The sequence below is a fragment of the Nipponia nippon genome, unplaced genomic scaffold (assembly GCF_047370975.1).
Source record: "Nipponia nippon isolate SJK-2023a ecotype South Korea unplaced genomic scaffold, ASM4737097v1 scaffold_22, whole genome shotgun sequence".
Taxonomy (NCBI): Eukaryota; Metazoa; Chordata; class Aves; order Pelecaniformes; family Threskiornithidae; genus Nipponia; species Nipponia nippon.
The window spans coordinates 7,954,849-7,970,067 of record NW_028262339.1 but is presented as its reverse complement, the minus strand read 5'-3'; the positions used below and the strand labels follow the sequence as shown (position 1 = coordinate 7,970,067).

The following is a 15,219-nucleotide window of genomic DNA, read 5'->3' as shown; positions in this document are numbered from 1 at the left end:
CTCCTTGGACTGCTGGGGGGGGGGGGGAGGTAGAAGAGTCAGGAGTGAAGTTTAAGCCAGGGAAAAAGGGAGGGGTGGGGGGAAGGTATTTTTTTAGTTTTGTTCTTCTTTTTCATTATCCTACTCTGTTTAATTGGCAATAAATTAAATTAATTTCCCCAAGTTGAGTCTGTTTTGTCCGTGATGATAATTGCTGAGTGATCTCTCTGTCCTTATCTCAACCCATGAGCCCATGACTCATATTTTCTCCCCCTTTCCTGTTGAGGAGGGGAGTGATAGAGTGGCTTGGTGGGCACCTGGCAGCTAGTCAAGGTCAGCCCACCAACATGTGCTTTTAACTGAAGCATAGGTGAATTAAAGACTGTGGAGTGAGTGGTTTGGTGGGTAAGGACATAAAGACTTCAGATTTAGGAATCCAGTTAACTCTAAACAGAAGTCTCGGAATGAATCTTTTTTTGCAGAACTAAGACATATCATAAAACCTCCACACAGATTTCAGTGAGACTTAGAAAAATTGTCACTGTTTCTTAGAATAGACAAACTTGAGTGTCGAATGCAAATTTTTTCTCCTTCAAGAGTGTGCATTGATTTTTAGTCACCGGTGGATGCTATAAGTGTATTTACTGGCTAATAAGCTGGAACAGGTTCATCTGGTAGATAATTTTTATGAGCTGAAAAACTCAGAAATGACAAACTGCATGTTGATCAATTCCATTTTGAATAAGACATCTGGAAAAGACAGTTTCATGTACATCACTAGGATAATCAGAAATATATACCTATAAATTGGATAGGACCAAGATAGCTTTGCTTGACTTGCAATAATACAAGTATGAAAATTAATTTTAAGTAAGTTATTTTCACTTGAAAAAAAGAGTGTAATACTTATTAGATGTATGATACTTGCTGTCTTCTGCTGCTTCAAATAATAAATTGTGGCCTGAAGGCTCATTCCTTCAGAAATGCTAAATATAATTAAGCTCAGTAAATAAACTGAAAATGCCTGATTAATAAAATTAACAATTTTAACTAAACCTACATGAAAATTCATGTAATCTTTACATTTGAATAGCAGTGGCTTAATTTGAAAGTAATTAACTACATATTAGGGATCTACACTTTTGATTTTCTTTAAATATAGATTGTTCAAAGAAGTTATACCACATTCTAATGACCACAGTAAAAAAAAAGTAACTAAATAGTTAATATTATGCAGAATGTGAACAGAAATTGGATTCTAAATTAGACCTTTATATGGCTGACAGGTGTTTTTTTCAAATTTTTATAAGGCCACCTAAAAAAGTTTTCTTTTGTTGATTCTGTGCAGAAATCTGTGAGCACAGCTATGCCCTTTTCTTCTGCTGAAAAATGTTTATATAGTTAAAAGCCATTTAGTTGAAAATGATCCAGATTTAATAACACTGTCTGATCCTCAGCTGCTGTTGATTGCTCTGGAAGAACAAAATTAAAAACTTGCAAGTGTGAAATGTAGCTTTCTGAAAGCAGAAAACCCAGACTCCTTACAAGGAAAATATGTGTAATGTAGTCAGTTTAACTGATCAATTTAAATATTAAACATGTAGCAGATTTATATTCAGTACCTAAAAATATATCCAAACTACAAGAGCCAAGCCATCTCTTGGATTGCATACTTTTGTGGGCTTTATTTCCTTATTATACTAGTAATTGTGATGTTAATTATCAAGTAAAGGCATGATAATTACATGTCTTTTGCTAATATGGGACTCTCGTTCAAAACCTACACCCTGCACAAGTACTCCTTTAATCCTGAAACAGTACTGGCTTTGGTGTGTTTGGTGTATTGGGAGTCTTGTGGAAGACGTATTCAGGGAGTTAGTGATCTTGAGCAGCCCGTATCTGCTCTATTGGGCCTTGTACTTAAGGCTTGAGTAGCCTGTATGTTATCATGAGTAGCTGCTGTAAGGAAACCTGATGGAATGCCCTGTGTCGGCCTGTGCTGTGCACTGGTGGGTGTTATGACAGAGATAACGTTCCAACCTGTCAGGAGAAGATATATGATTATGTTTGTTACGCAAAATAAAAGGCAGCACGGCATGGGAGAGAGGAGGAACCTCTTCACAGATGGGATTTGTGCAGTGTACTGGGGGAAAAAAATCCATCCAGGGTCTGACCAATGCTGCATGAAAGCAGGGTTCCCAGATTCTGAAGGGACTTAAAATTTTATCACTATCTATATTCCTCTTTGTACTCTATCTTATTAAAACAGCTATTTAGCTATTTTATTAAGCCATTTGTTGTCGTGCTTTTCTTGAGATACGGAAATAACCCTGAGATCTCTCTCTCCCCCTGCCCTGGTGCAGAACAGTGTGACTTAAGTATTTTGCATTACAGGCAGAATATTGAAAACTGTAACAAAAAAAAAATCAAATTACTTCATTCAGATTTTACAATATATATGGAAAAAAACATATTAAATGCACTTCATTTGACCTTTTCTGCTTATTGTTAATTACTTGAATTAAATAATATTAATTTCAGTTACCTACTTTTATTTGGCTGCTTTTACAGGAGTGAAAAGAAAAGGGATGCCCACTGAATTTTGAGTGTACCCACAAAATTACACATCTGCTTGCAAAATTGCCTATCAGCCTGACCAAATTAGGCCACTGTTCATGCAGGAAAGGGATTTTGCAGGTACAGAGTGTTCTTTCTTAAAAATCTCAAAGTTACAACAAATAGATATTATTTAAAACTTTAGATTTTCACTCAGGTTTCTTGAAAAATCATAGTCCTCATGATCAAAAGTCTTCATTCATGTTATAAGCATGTTATAAATCCCTTACCAGTCACCTACTCACCCATTCCCACAAGAAAGCCTTCAGGAAAGAATAAAAATATCACAGGAAGCTTTTCCTGCTAAGAATATTCTGGCTATGTACCACTAAAAGAGGACAGGGGATCATTTCTGGGGACAGAATTTGTATTCTACAGAACAGAACATGGGCTGACTAGAGGTAACAGGGCTAAACGTATTAGTAGCATTTATGAGCAAATTCTCATTGATTTCTTTATCTTTAAGACAGGACCTCATCCTTTCAATACTTTTTAAAATTATACCATTAGATGCCTAATATTAGGTGCTTTGAAACAATTTTTAAATATTGCTTGGAGTGTTTTGCTATTACAATAAGATTTTAATTGAGTACCTCTGTCTCAGAGCAAAGTCAAAAAAGAATCCTCACAAAATACAAAATCTTACCTCAACAATATCCGAATTTGTTCGACTCTCATGTGGCTCATTGTACTCCGTATATTTCAGCAACACTTTGTCCATATCAGTGCTGGCATACTGAAACAGTTTGTTGGTGCTGTTGAAGATGATTAGAGCAATCTCACAGTCACATAATACACTAAGCTCATAAGCCTTCTTCATTAACCCAAATTTCCTCTTTGTAAATGTCACCTGTAAAAAAAAAAGAAAAAAGGTCCACATAACATGTGACTGCTGTAGTCTTTGAGTTGAACAACTTTAGAAGAGTATAAATAAATAAAGATCCAAAATAGAATTTAAGTATCCATGTGGATGTGTTATGTAACTGAAGAAATATATGTAATTCTCATTGCACAAAACTCAAGCTACAAGTAAATAGTATGGGACATAGTAGCACTATGTAGTGTTTATGCTACTTTTACCCTTCTTAAACACTCTGTTTATACTGCATACATCTTTTCCATCAATATTTTAAAACTGCACCTCGGTGTAAAAGAGATATGATGTTCATATAAAACCACAATAGTTTTGAAGAAATATCTAGTTGTATTGGATCTGTCTGGGATGGAGTTAACTTTCTTCATAGCAGCCCATATGGTGCTGTGCTTTGCATTTGTGGCTAAAACAGTGTTGATGATAACACACCAATGTTTTGGCTATTGCTGAACAGTGCTTGCACAGCGTTAAGGCTTGCTTTCTTCCCTCCCTACACTGAGCCAGTAGGCTGGGGGTGGACAAGTGGTTGGGAGGGGACACAGCCAGGACAGCTGATCCAAACTGACCCAAGGGATATTCCATACTATATGACATCGTGCTCAGCAACAAAAGCTCAAGGAAAGGAGGAGGAAGCACAGACATTCATGGTTATGGCATTTGTCTTCCCAAGTAACTGTTATGTGTTCTGAGGCCCTGCTTCCCAGGAAGTGGCTGGACATCTGCCTGCCAATGGGAAACAGTGAACGAATTCCTCTTTTTGCTTTGCTTGCGCTTACAGTTTTTACTTTTTAATTAAACTGTCATTATCTCGACCCACGACTCTTTTCCCCTTCCTTCTATTTTTCTCCCCATCCCATGGGAGAGGGGAGTGAGCGAATGGCTGTGCAGGTATTTGGCTGCTGGCCGGAGTCAACCCACCACACTAGTGTTAGTAATTCAAATACATCTTATTTAACACTCAAGTTCTCATGTGAGAAATGAGAAATAATGCAAGAATGAAGAACAAACACTAGATGGCCAGCAACAAATATCATCTTTGAAATAAGGTCTTACCATGTCAAAGTAGATGCTTAGAAATATGAACTATCTTTTTTAGTACATGACTCTGGACATATTATATAGGTAAAAATAAGGATATGCTTAGAAATTCTCAGTAAATCAACTATTGCCCTAAAACTTTATGCAAATCCTAAGCAGTATGTACATAACTACCGTTTTCCAAAGGGACTATTTTGACAAAGACTTGCACATCAAATAAATGTGTGGGTTTTTTTTTTTAATTTCTGCACTATCTTACAAGTTCCAATAAGATATGTAGCTTAGAGTAAGAAAACAGCATGAGATGTTTAAGCTAATTCTATGATTGAACTTGTTTCTTCCTCTTCTGTTTCTTCTTATATGCAATTTCCACTAAGTGTATACAATGACTGTGGGGTTTTTACATCTTTTCTTCAGCAATTTTCAGTGACAAAATTTTAAAGAAAAAAATATAGCTTTGCTAAGTGTATTATTAATTGAATGTAACATATAGTGAAGGTATTTGATATGGCAAGGACAGGTACTTAGCCAAGTTGCCTAAGCCCACACTTGTTGGTATCAGTTCCTTAATAGTTTTAAGAAGTATTACCTCTGCACTTGGTTTAATACTGAGGTAAGAAGATTCCTCTGTATATGATTCATATGGCTGTTGTTTTATCTTGTCACCTTCCTAATGCAAGTTAATGGTAACTACAACCCCAGCTGACTTTAGAATCCCAACAGGTCATGCCATGGAAAATGTGATCTTTAAGTATTGCTAATCTCTACTTGCTAGTTGTAGCAAACACTACACATCAAAGTTATCCCCCTAGATCTCCAGCCGACCCGGGCTTTATACCCCCAGCAGTAGGTGTGTCATGTTATAAGGGGCGGAGACAAGGGAGGGTCGACCCTTAACTCTTTCCGTACAGCACGTGATCTTCCGGTCGCCAGCCCTTATCTTTACTACATTTCCCCCTCCCTTAGCTCCAGTAATTCTGGATCTTGCTGGGGAAGCTGCGTGTAAAATAATCGATATATGGTAAGACTTATACAGACACGCATCCGTTACGTTCATAGATTTTGCCCAGTCCAGCCAGTAGTTCGTCGCGGCTCCCTCATTACTCCCCCACACCATCAGGATGCATAGGGAAATGGTAACCTGTCAAGATAAGACTCAATAGATTGATTAATGTCTATACGGTCGAATATTTCGACTGGGTACCCATTCCAGCGTCCCTTTCTCGGTTTGCACACACGCATACCCACGTCCCAAGCAACGGAGGGAATAAGGGCCCCCCCATTCACGGGTTTGCAGGTCCCGTACTTGAACCAAAGGGTAAGGCCCTTCGTTCTCATCGAGCCGGAAATGTGCCTGGGTTGCAGTCTGGGTTTTATAGGTGTTCCCTCGAATGGTATGATTTAAGGTAATTAGTGCCGTCGTCAACAGACGCTGTGCCCGAAATAAGGGAGGGTCAAGGGGAGGAGCCACCCCTGTTCCTGGGCTTATCTTTCCCCCCTCCCTAAGTCGGTCGAGTAACTCTTTTAATGTGCGGTGCGCGCGTTCTACAATGCTTTGGCCCGTACTGTTATAGGGAATGCCATGACTCAACTGAATATCCCAGCGCGCGCAAAAGTCCTTTGTCTTCTTGCTGACATATGCCGCTCCATTATCTGTTTTAATTTTTTGTGGGATGCCAAGTTGCGCCATACAGTCCTGCCAATGTAAAATAACTGAGAGAGCATTTTGTTTAGCATGCATAGTGGCTAAAATAACTCCACTGCAGGTATCAACTGTGACATGCAGATACTTACGTGGATTAAAGGGTTCATAAATCGTAACATCAGACTGCCATATTTGGTTGGGCTGCAACCCTCGAGGGTTTACCCCTGCCTCCCAGAGGGGACCTTTGGAACACACAGGACAAGCAGCAATCACAGAGCGAGCATCTTGCAACGTAATGCCAGCGAGCCTAGCTAAACCGCGAGCTCCACAGTGGAGGAGCTCATGCAGGCGGAAAGCTCGCCTTAGGTCAGAAGTTTCTTCAACCGCCAGTACGCTCTTTGCTAAGCTGTCCGCTATTTCATTCCCAGCAGAAAGAAAACTCGGTATGGAACTATGACTATTAACATGGATAGGACAGACAGGAGCGGTTCTCATTTGCAGTGCGGTGAGCAACATTCCGGCAATCTCTGACGTTGCCCCAAGTGCCCATCGGCACTTCTTCAGTAACTTATATACATAGCAAGAGTCTGTGATTAGATCCAAGGCCTCTTCGGGCCATTGAGCGAGAGCCATCCATACCGCTTTGGCCTCAAGATACTGCACGGATTGCCCTTGATCTTGATAACTAATGTGGGTCCACTGACCATCCTCCTGCCATGTAACGACAGCTTTCCCAGTAATCGATGACGCGTCGGTAAAAACTGTGCGGCCTCCGGTGGGTTGTTCAACTATGGCACTAGCTGGCAAAAAATGGAGTACCTGGATTATCTCCCCACAGGGGTGTGGTCTTAGACCTTCAATACGACCCGTAAATTCAGCTATCGCCGCTTGCAGGAGCCCCACTTGTGGAAGTACCAACTCCCACTGTGCCAAAGAACAGGGCAATGCGATGACCTCCGGGTCCTTCCCTGTTAAGTGTTGAGTTTGCCTCCGACAGCGGAGAATAAGCTGGGATAATAATGTTGGCCAAGAAATTAAAGCCGTCTTTGGTTTGCCTTGATACAACCAAGCAAAAGGCCAGCCTTTTTCACCATTATTTTGAATTAGTAAACCATGGCCAGCGGTATCGGTCATGTAAATCAGGGCAGTGACCGGTTGTTCAGGTGTAAATCGAGCGAGACCCCAATGCTGGGCTCGCTCCATAATTGTCCTAAGAATCTCCTGATGGTTTCTTGAAAGAGTCCTTGGAGCTAGGGGGGAATCTCCTCCTTTCAGGAGTTGATATAAGGTAGTCATTTCTGCCTCAGATATTGGAATAAAGTTTCTAAGCCACAATAGTTGTCCAATTAATTTTTGTGCCTCATGGAGTGTTGTCACTGTAGTCCGAATTTCAAATGATTGTGCTGTCACGCTTCGTGGCCTCAGTTGAGTACCTAAATACTTTACTGCACGCCCTACCTGTGTTTTCCGAGGCTCAATGTGTAACCCATGTCGCTCCAAACTGACTATCAGCTGCACGCGTGCCTTTTCCAGTAACTCCTCTTGGTTGGACGCCAATAACACGTCATCCATGTAATGGAAAATGATGACCGTAGGGAAATTTTCTCGAATAGGGCGTATCGCAGCAGCTACAGCAATTTGACACAAGACTGGTGAGTTTTTCATGCCCTGGGGTAACACCTTCCATTGATATCTGGCGCACGGGTGTTGATTGTTAGGCTCAGGAACAGTAAAGGCAAAGCGTACTCTATCGTCTTCATGCAAGGGAACACTAAAAAAGCAATCTCTAATATCTATAACCACTATTTGATAGTCAGGTGGAATCATGGCCGGAGAAGGGAGGCCCGCTTGTAGCGGACCCATGTCTTGTATACATGCATTAACTGCGCGTAGATCATGTAGCAGTCGCCACGCTCCCGATTTTTTCTTTATCACGAAAATGGGGGTGTTCCAGGGACTTGTAGAGGGTTCGATGTGTCCTGCGTCAAGTTCTCGTTGTACCAATTGTCGAACAGCCGCCCTCTTTTCCTCTGTCAATGGCCACTGCTCTACCCACACTGGTTTATCTGTCAACCAGGTGAGTTTTAATGGGCGGACACAGGCAGTGGCCATTATGATAAATTTGTACGCAGCACTATATTCATCTTCTGCAAGCAACATCGTCCCAAGATGACAATGGGTAACTCAGCAATGACAGGGTTACACCATGCTACCCTAGCTTGTCCAGATTCCGGATCCTTCAACATAATTTGCATTGGGTTCCTGCTTTGATGCGAGGTCTGCATGCCTCCCACGCCTTGCAGCGAACCTCTCGGTTCGAGTGGCCAATCGTCTGGCCATAGATGTGATGGGATTACTGTAACATCCGCTCCTGTATCTAAAAGGGCTCTTAACACGAGGCGTGGTGTTCCCCCCAACTCTGGGAGCCATGGGGTAACTATAATATCTACTTCTGGTCGTGTGGTCATGTTTAGGGTGAGTGCCACATACGGCGAGGCTCTATCCCCAGCCTCCTCTATTGCGCGCTCCCATCTCCCCAAGGCAGCTGAGTTGGATATTGCATCATTGGGACCGCAGGCGACTGTGCTGGTCCCAGGGAAGGAGAGACTCCCTGTGCCATACATTGCGCTGCTGTCGTCGGGCCTGTTGAGCTGATCACTGGGGCAGGTGGGGATGGCACGGCCCTCAGCCATCCCCTCTTCTCGTTTCCCCAGCCTGGTCTCCTTTGCTGACTCCCCGATTTGCACTGTCGAGCTCTGTGGCCTAGTCGCCCACAGCGCCAGCATCGTAGGTCTCTCTCTCCTTCCCCTGTTCCGGGGGTGTTTATTTTTGAAGGGCATTGTCGCGCCATGTGTCCTTGCCCCCCACACCTATGGCACATAAGTCGTGCGCCGCGGCAGGCCGCATGGACTGCGGCCACTACCGGTTGCATACTTTGCGCCTGTTCCTGTTCCAGCACATAACGAATCATCTGTGAAAGCGTGGTCCCTATGGGTAACTGTCTTAGCAACACTGCAGTTTGTGGGTTTGCTTGCGTACGTGCACAGTCAAGCAATATTGCCTCCTTAGCCTGCTCAGGAAGTCGAGCAACCTGGAGCGCCGCTTGCAGCCGGTCTAAAAACTTTGTGAAGGGCTCACTTAACGATTGCCGTATTTGGACCCATGGAGGCTCCCTTTTATCAAGAGCTGCGATGATGCGTATTGCTTCCTGGGCAGCTTTCGAAGATGCAGCAAAATCGCGCCCCCGCATTCGCTGAGCCTGTGCCTGAGGAGTTGCGAACTGCCCTTCACCCATCAGCTGCTCTAAAGTCACTCCTGCCATGGGATGGTTGGCCTGTTGCGCCTCGATAACAACTTGGGTGCACCGATTCCTCCACTCCTCCCTAAACAATACCATCATCGAGGGGGTCAATACGGCCCGCATCAACTGAATGATATCAAAAGGTGCAAGTGGCGTTGCAAAAACACAGTCTAGTAGGACTTGGGTTTCTGGGGAATTTAATCCATGACTTTTCACCGTTGTGACCAATTCTTTCACCAACTTCGCATCTAACGGTTGCCACTCATATCCTCCACCTGGGGCTGCTCGGATAGGAAATGCTTGAATCGGAGGGGCCTGGAATCGCACTCCTTCCAAGACACAATTTTTTGCAATCATCTGCCAATCCGTCCCGTTTGCCCTCTCTTTCGGCATTCCCCCTGGCATAAGACTTTCCGCATTTGCCACCACCCCTCTCAATCGGCTGATCAATGCCTCGAGTTCCCTTGAAACCTCGTTAGTCCGTCTCGGAAGCGGGGGCGGATGAGCAACAATCGAGGATCCCTCGTCACCCCCTTCGCCCTCACTGCTATCAGAGCTCATGGGGTAATCGTGTACAGGCTCCCTCCACTGTGAGGGAATACCAGTTTGATTTCCCATTGCCCTAGGGATAGGGGTTCCCTCTGGTGGCTCAGGTATCACTGGCAGTGCCGGGGGAGCCCTACCACCCCCCCTCGATGTCCTGCGCTCCGCTCTCTGTGTGTCCAGCACTCGTCGATCACTGGGATACAATGGGGCGTCCTCAGGTGTTTTGCCTTCTTTTTCTCCTTCCCGCCATCTTCCTTCACGTAGTTCACGATACTGCTGGGATCCCACATCAGCCCCCAGAACCCAATCCAGCAACCTATCAGTCAGCTCCCTTTCCACACATTGTTGCAACTCTCCCCAGGGGTATTGAGGAAGTGGCAGATCCGCCGGTGCAGGAGGTGCCGAAGGTTCCGTGGGCGGCCGCTCTAAACTCCCCACTTGTATCGGGAACACCTTTCCCGACTCCTTTGTTCCCGCTGCACCATAGTCTCCCTGCACCTCCCCTTCCTCCGTTGGCTCAGCCCCCAGTAACAACGGTTCCGTCTGTGTCCCACAGGCCACTCCTTCCCAGCCAGCCTGGGTCCCCTCCGAAACTAAACTTGTTGGCTTTTCGTTCCCAGGAGATTCCTGCCCCATCAGCACACCACGTGCAGCAGGTCGGCGCCGCCTTGCCGCAAACCCCCGCTTGAGCACCCTTGTCGTTACCGACTTTAGTACCTTTATGAGTTCCGCGAGCTCCATCGCTGTTGCCTGATCACGTCGGGGTCACCACTGTGTAACAAACACTACACATCAAAGTTATCCCCCTAGATCTCCAGCCGACCCGGGCTTTATACCCCCAGCAGTAGGTGTGTCATGTTATAAGGGGCGGAGACAAGGGAGGGTCGACCCTTAACTCTTTCCGTACAGCACGTGATCTTCCGGTCGCCAGCCCTTATCTTTACTACAGCTAGTCTTTCTCAAAGAAGATGAGGGTCTGTGCCGATACTGTGTACATTTATTCTCCAAAAACTATACTAAATGTTGTTGCACTTATTGCCATTTCAGTCTCTTTAGCCTCTCTGTCAACATACTGTTAAGAAAAGATGAATTACCATTAAATACAATTATTCAAGCATTTTAAAAAACACTTTCCACAGCATTGGTCTGAAGTTTACAGAAGTGATAGTAAATTCTATCTAAATTGGTCTGTCTCAATGGCTTTTGGTATTTGGAATGAATAATGAGATAGGTAACAAAACTTCATGCAAATTCTGAAAAAAATATACTAGTCTTTCAAATACTCCTTTAATAATTTCGCTGATTGCAGAAAATTGCAATGCCTTTGTTCAGAAACACATTTATATATTTATACCATGTTTTAGAAAAAAATAAATACACAGACAATAAAATGTACTAATTCGACATATCTTTATGCATCTCAAACACTTTTCAATAAACTTTTTGATCACAGTGCTGTAGGTGGAGTATCTGTATACAGTATGGTTTCTGTTGCACAGAAACCTCAGTATTTAGCATGTTACTGCTTCTTACCATCAAAGTACACTCCAGTACAGAAATATCTTTAAAGACACTGTTTGTGTTCACTATTAGGTGCTCCTGAACATTTAGAGTAACCACACAGCTGTGCTGCATAGCTCATACTTATTCCATAATATTTATCATCAAAATTATAGTGGTTAGAGTTCCTTTTTGTGGAAAATGCAGAAAGGACAAGAGATATAAACTAAATCTTTCTTTCTTTCTTTAAAACATAATCTTGATTGCTCTGGATTCAGTTTGCTATTAACTCCTTGATCTTTCTAACATTTTCCAAATCTATCAGATAATGCTTTCTGCCACTGCTCCTAAATGCATGAAAAACAATTGTGTCTACTACTGTTTCCTTGGTGAGCTGGTATATTATTTTTATTTTTAAATATGCCACTCATTGACAGGTTGCACTTTAGAGCTTTTACATTTAAAGGTAATAATGTATTTTTATATTTTATATTTTATATATATGTAAAACTATCATGCTTTTACAATAGCTTATAGTAGGGGGTGAACGTGTATTTTCAAATGTATGTATGTAACTTCAGGAAAGATTAAGAACACTTTTCAAGCTATTTAAAAACAAATGATATTTTGGCACAATCTCTTTTATATGGCAACATAAGGAAGATGAATGTACTTCTCTTCCATACTCTAAAATACTTAGGTGAGTAATATAAGTAAACAGCATCTTTGTTATTTAACTTTTTTTTTTGTTTCAATTTGTTATATGAACCATATTCACCTAAACTAAAAATATCTAATAAATATTGTCTAAGGTAACAGAAAATACTCTAGTAATGCAGAAATTTTGCTGAGTGGTAAAGATTAGCATAAATGTTTAAAAACATTTAGTCTCTTTTGTCTAGGTGGAAGGTAGCTTGAAACCTACACTTAAGAAGCTTTGACTGCACTTTAAAAATTGTACTTGTACTGACTCAGTGCTGAGAATGAACAAGACACACAGTTCACATGAATACAAGCTTTTGAGTAGCTGTAGCTAGAGCACCAAAAAATCTGGTCTTACTATCATATACTGCATTCAAATTACTCAGTCATCATAGAATCATATACCACAGACAATCTGTCATTTTTTTCAGGACAGTGTTTTTGGGAGGAAGAATCCTAATAACATAAAGAAAACATATGGACAATAAGCAATTCATCAAAATATTTAAAAAGGACAGCTAAAAATGCATGCATTTCAATGATATCTGTTTAATATTTAACTTCTTTTCAGCAGCAAGAATCAAATCACTACATGGTTCTTCCCTGCCAAACTTAGTCAAGATATGATTAATTATACCTGCTGTCTAAACCACTGCTAATTTGTAGGTTTTTTTCGGTTAAAAAATTTTCTGCTTTTCAGGAAGAAGGTAGGCAATTTATGAAATGCTTCTCTTTTGGACTAGGATAACATTTTATGATAGTGTGAGAATTGGGGGTAATGAAAGCAGAGTAGAGGGAGGAAGCAGAAGAGAGAAGAGGCCAGTATTCAACTGTCTTTAAAACTTCTCTAAGCATGTACATATAAAACAAAAGGTATAAAACACTAACATAGTTCCTAACTACTTTTATGAGGCTTTTAATGCATAGTTTTATATCTATTGCAAAAAAAGCAGTGTGCAGAGTACCGCATTTACCCCTGAAATATACTAAAAATTTACCTAATTCCATCCCTGCATATGAAATCTGTTAGAAAAAACCCCACTAGTCTACTACTATTTGACTAAACGCTATAGTTCTTTTATTAATTTAAAGGTTATTTTTCAAAACGTAAGAGCCAAACTGTCTTTGTAATGGGAATGGTGGCGCCTAGAAGATCAGGTTCCTAAAGCCCACAGCATTTTTGTATGTGAAGAAGTATAAATGCTGATGACTATATAGGCTGTGAGCGAATCAGATGCTTATTTCAAGTATTAGGAAAACTAAACAAAAAACAGTGATGAGTCAGTTTCTACCTTCACTGATATAAATCAAGGTTAGCTTTTTGTGCATTTTGAATGAAACTGGCTAAAGGTGAAACCCACTGAATGTGCTAAAGGAAAGGCATTGACAAAAGAGGATTGTCAAAAGGACGTTTTTTCACTTCAACTCTGGCTCTTCTTCAAGATCATGGAAAGACCACTCAACTAGCTCTTCATGCCTAAAGCTACAAGAGTCTTGCTGAGGAGTGGTTTATGGACTACTCATTGCAATGTCTATGAATGGGGTTGTAGACAGCCAGAATGCAGGTGTACATGAGCACACACTGCAATATGCTGTTTAGGTGGTAGTTTAGTCCAGAGCCAGACTTTGTGTGATTTGTAGTAAGTAGTACTTATTACTAATACACTAGGAGACAATGTTACTTGATTTTGAGTGTAGATCCTTTCACATGCTGAAATTTAAATGTGTGAATGAGTCCACCAATTTTTCAACCCAAATGCTTTACTAGAAAATGGTGATAGTAGCCACTGGCAATAGTCTTTATTTAGCTAAATTTATAACAAAAATGTTGTGCTCCTTACAGATGTTAATACATCAGTGGAGGAACAGAACCAGATATAAATACTCCCATTTGGCTAATACAGCCTTCAGGACTCTTTATTTATCTTCGCAGCAATGTAACCTTTCTTTCTTTCTGTATTTTTTTGGTGGGAGGTTGGTCTGTTTTTTGAGGTTTTGTTTTGTTTTGTTTTTAATTCAGCTCCTTCTCATCCTTTATTCTGAAATCTCACAGACTCTGAGACACTGATTTTGGACAAGTGACCCATAACAGTAGTGGCACTATGAGTGCTCCATATTTGTTACTGAAAATCACAGCGTATATGCTTAGATTTCCTGTTTTGAAAGTAGCAGTCCTGTGCTCTTTCAAGCAATTCAATCCAGTCAGTGGCAAAATATCAGTTTTTCCCTTTTTTCTTCCTATCCTAATTATAAATATATATAGTTGCTGACACAGGAAAAAGAGAAACAGGGAATTTGCACATAATCCTTCCCATATACATTTTGTGCCATTAAACATGTGTGAGTGACTAGGGAAAACAGAGCCCACTGATGCATCAAAGTTTCTGATACATACACTGGCTGGTCAAGAAGAAATATTATTCTGTTTGTCATTATTTCGTTTGAGATATCTAAATTTCTGACACAGGGCCCAGAGTAGGCGTGGTTCTATCTACAAGATATTTGGCAAATAGGAAGTACCACATGAGCAACACACCTACCTTTAAATATAATAAAATCAAGTTGGCCATATATAAACCAAGGGACTTTCAGCTAACATGGCACTGCCAGGCACCTAATCCTATCATATGTTGAAACCTCAATAACTACTAGAAGGGACCAGCTCTTCTCATAGTCCCTCTTCCACTTCCTCGTATTTGATTTTGTTTAGATCTGTTTGTCATATGAAGCGGCTTGGCTGCAAAAATCTTTACAGTAACCCTCAGTGTGATTGGGAAGCAGTACCAGTGCAGGATTCGCTCTAGACAAATCTTCCTTTACACAATGGCTGGGCATGTCATATTGGACTGGAAACATCACACCCATTTTTAAAAAGGGTAAAAAGGAGGACCCTGGGAACTACCGACCGGTCAGTCTCACCTCCGTGCCTGGTAAGATTGTGGAACAGATCCTCCTGGAAGACATGTCGAAACATATGGGAGACTGGGAGGTGATTAGGGACAGCCAACATGGCTTCAC

The 15,219-nt window shown here is 41.6% G+C and overlaps 1 protein-coding gene across 4 annotated transcripts in view; it reads left to right on the top strand.

Moving 5' to 3' along the window:
- The window catches only part of LOC104011634 (myocyte-specific enhancer factor 2C-like), a 157,951-nt gene that overhangs the window by 78,844 nt on the left and 63,888 nt on the right, over window positions 1-15,219 (top strand). Inside the window, exons 7-8 of one of the 4 annotated variants that reach the window (XM_087760398.1) lie at window positions 11,551-11,574; window positions 13,802-13,831. The exons of the other annotated variants lie outside the window; for them this stretch is intronic. The gene's annotated coding sequence lies outside the window, so the exon portion shown is untranslated. The remainder of the gene's footprint in view (window positions 1-11,550; window positions 11,575-13,801; window positions 13,832-15,219) is intronic. 4 annotated transcript variants of the gene reach the window in all.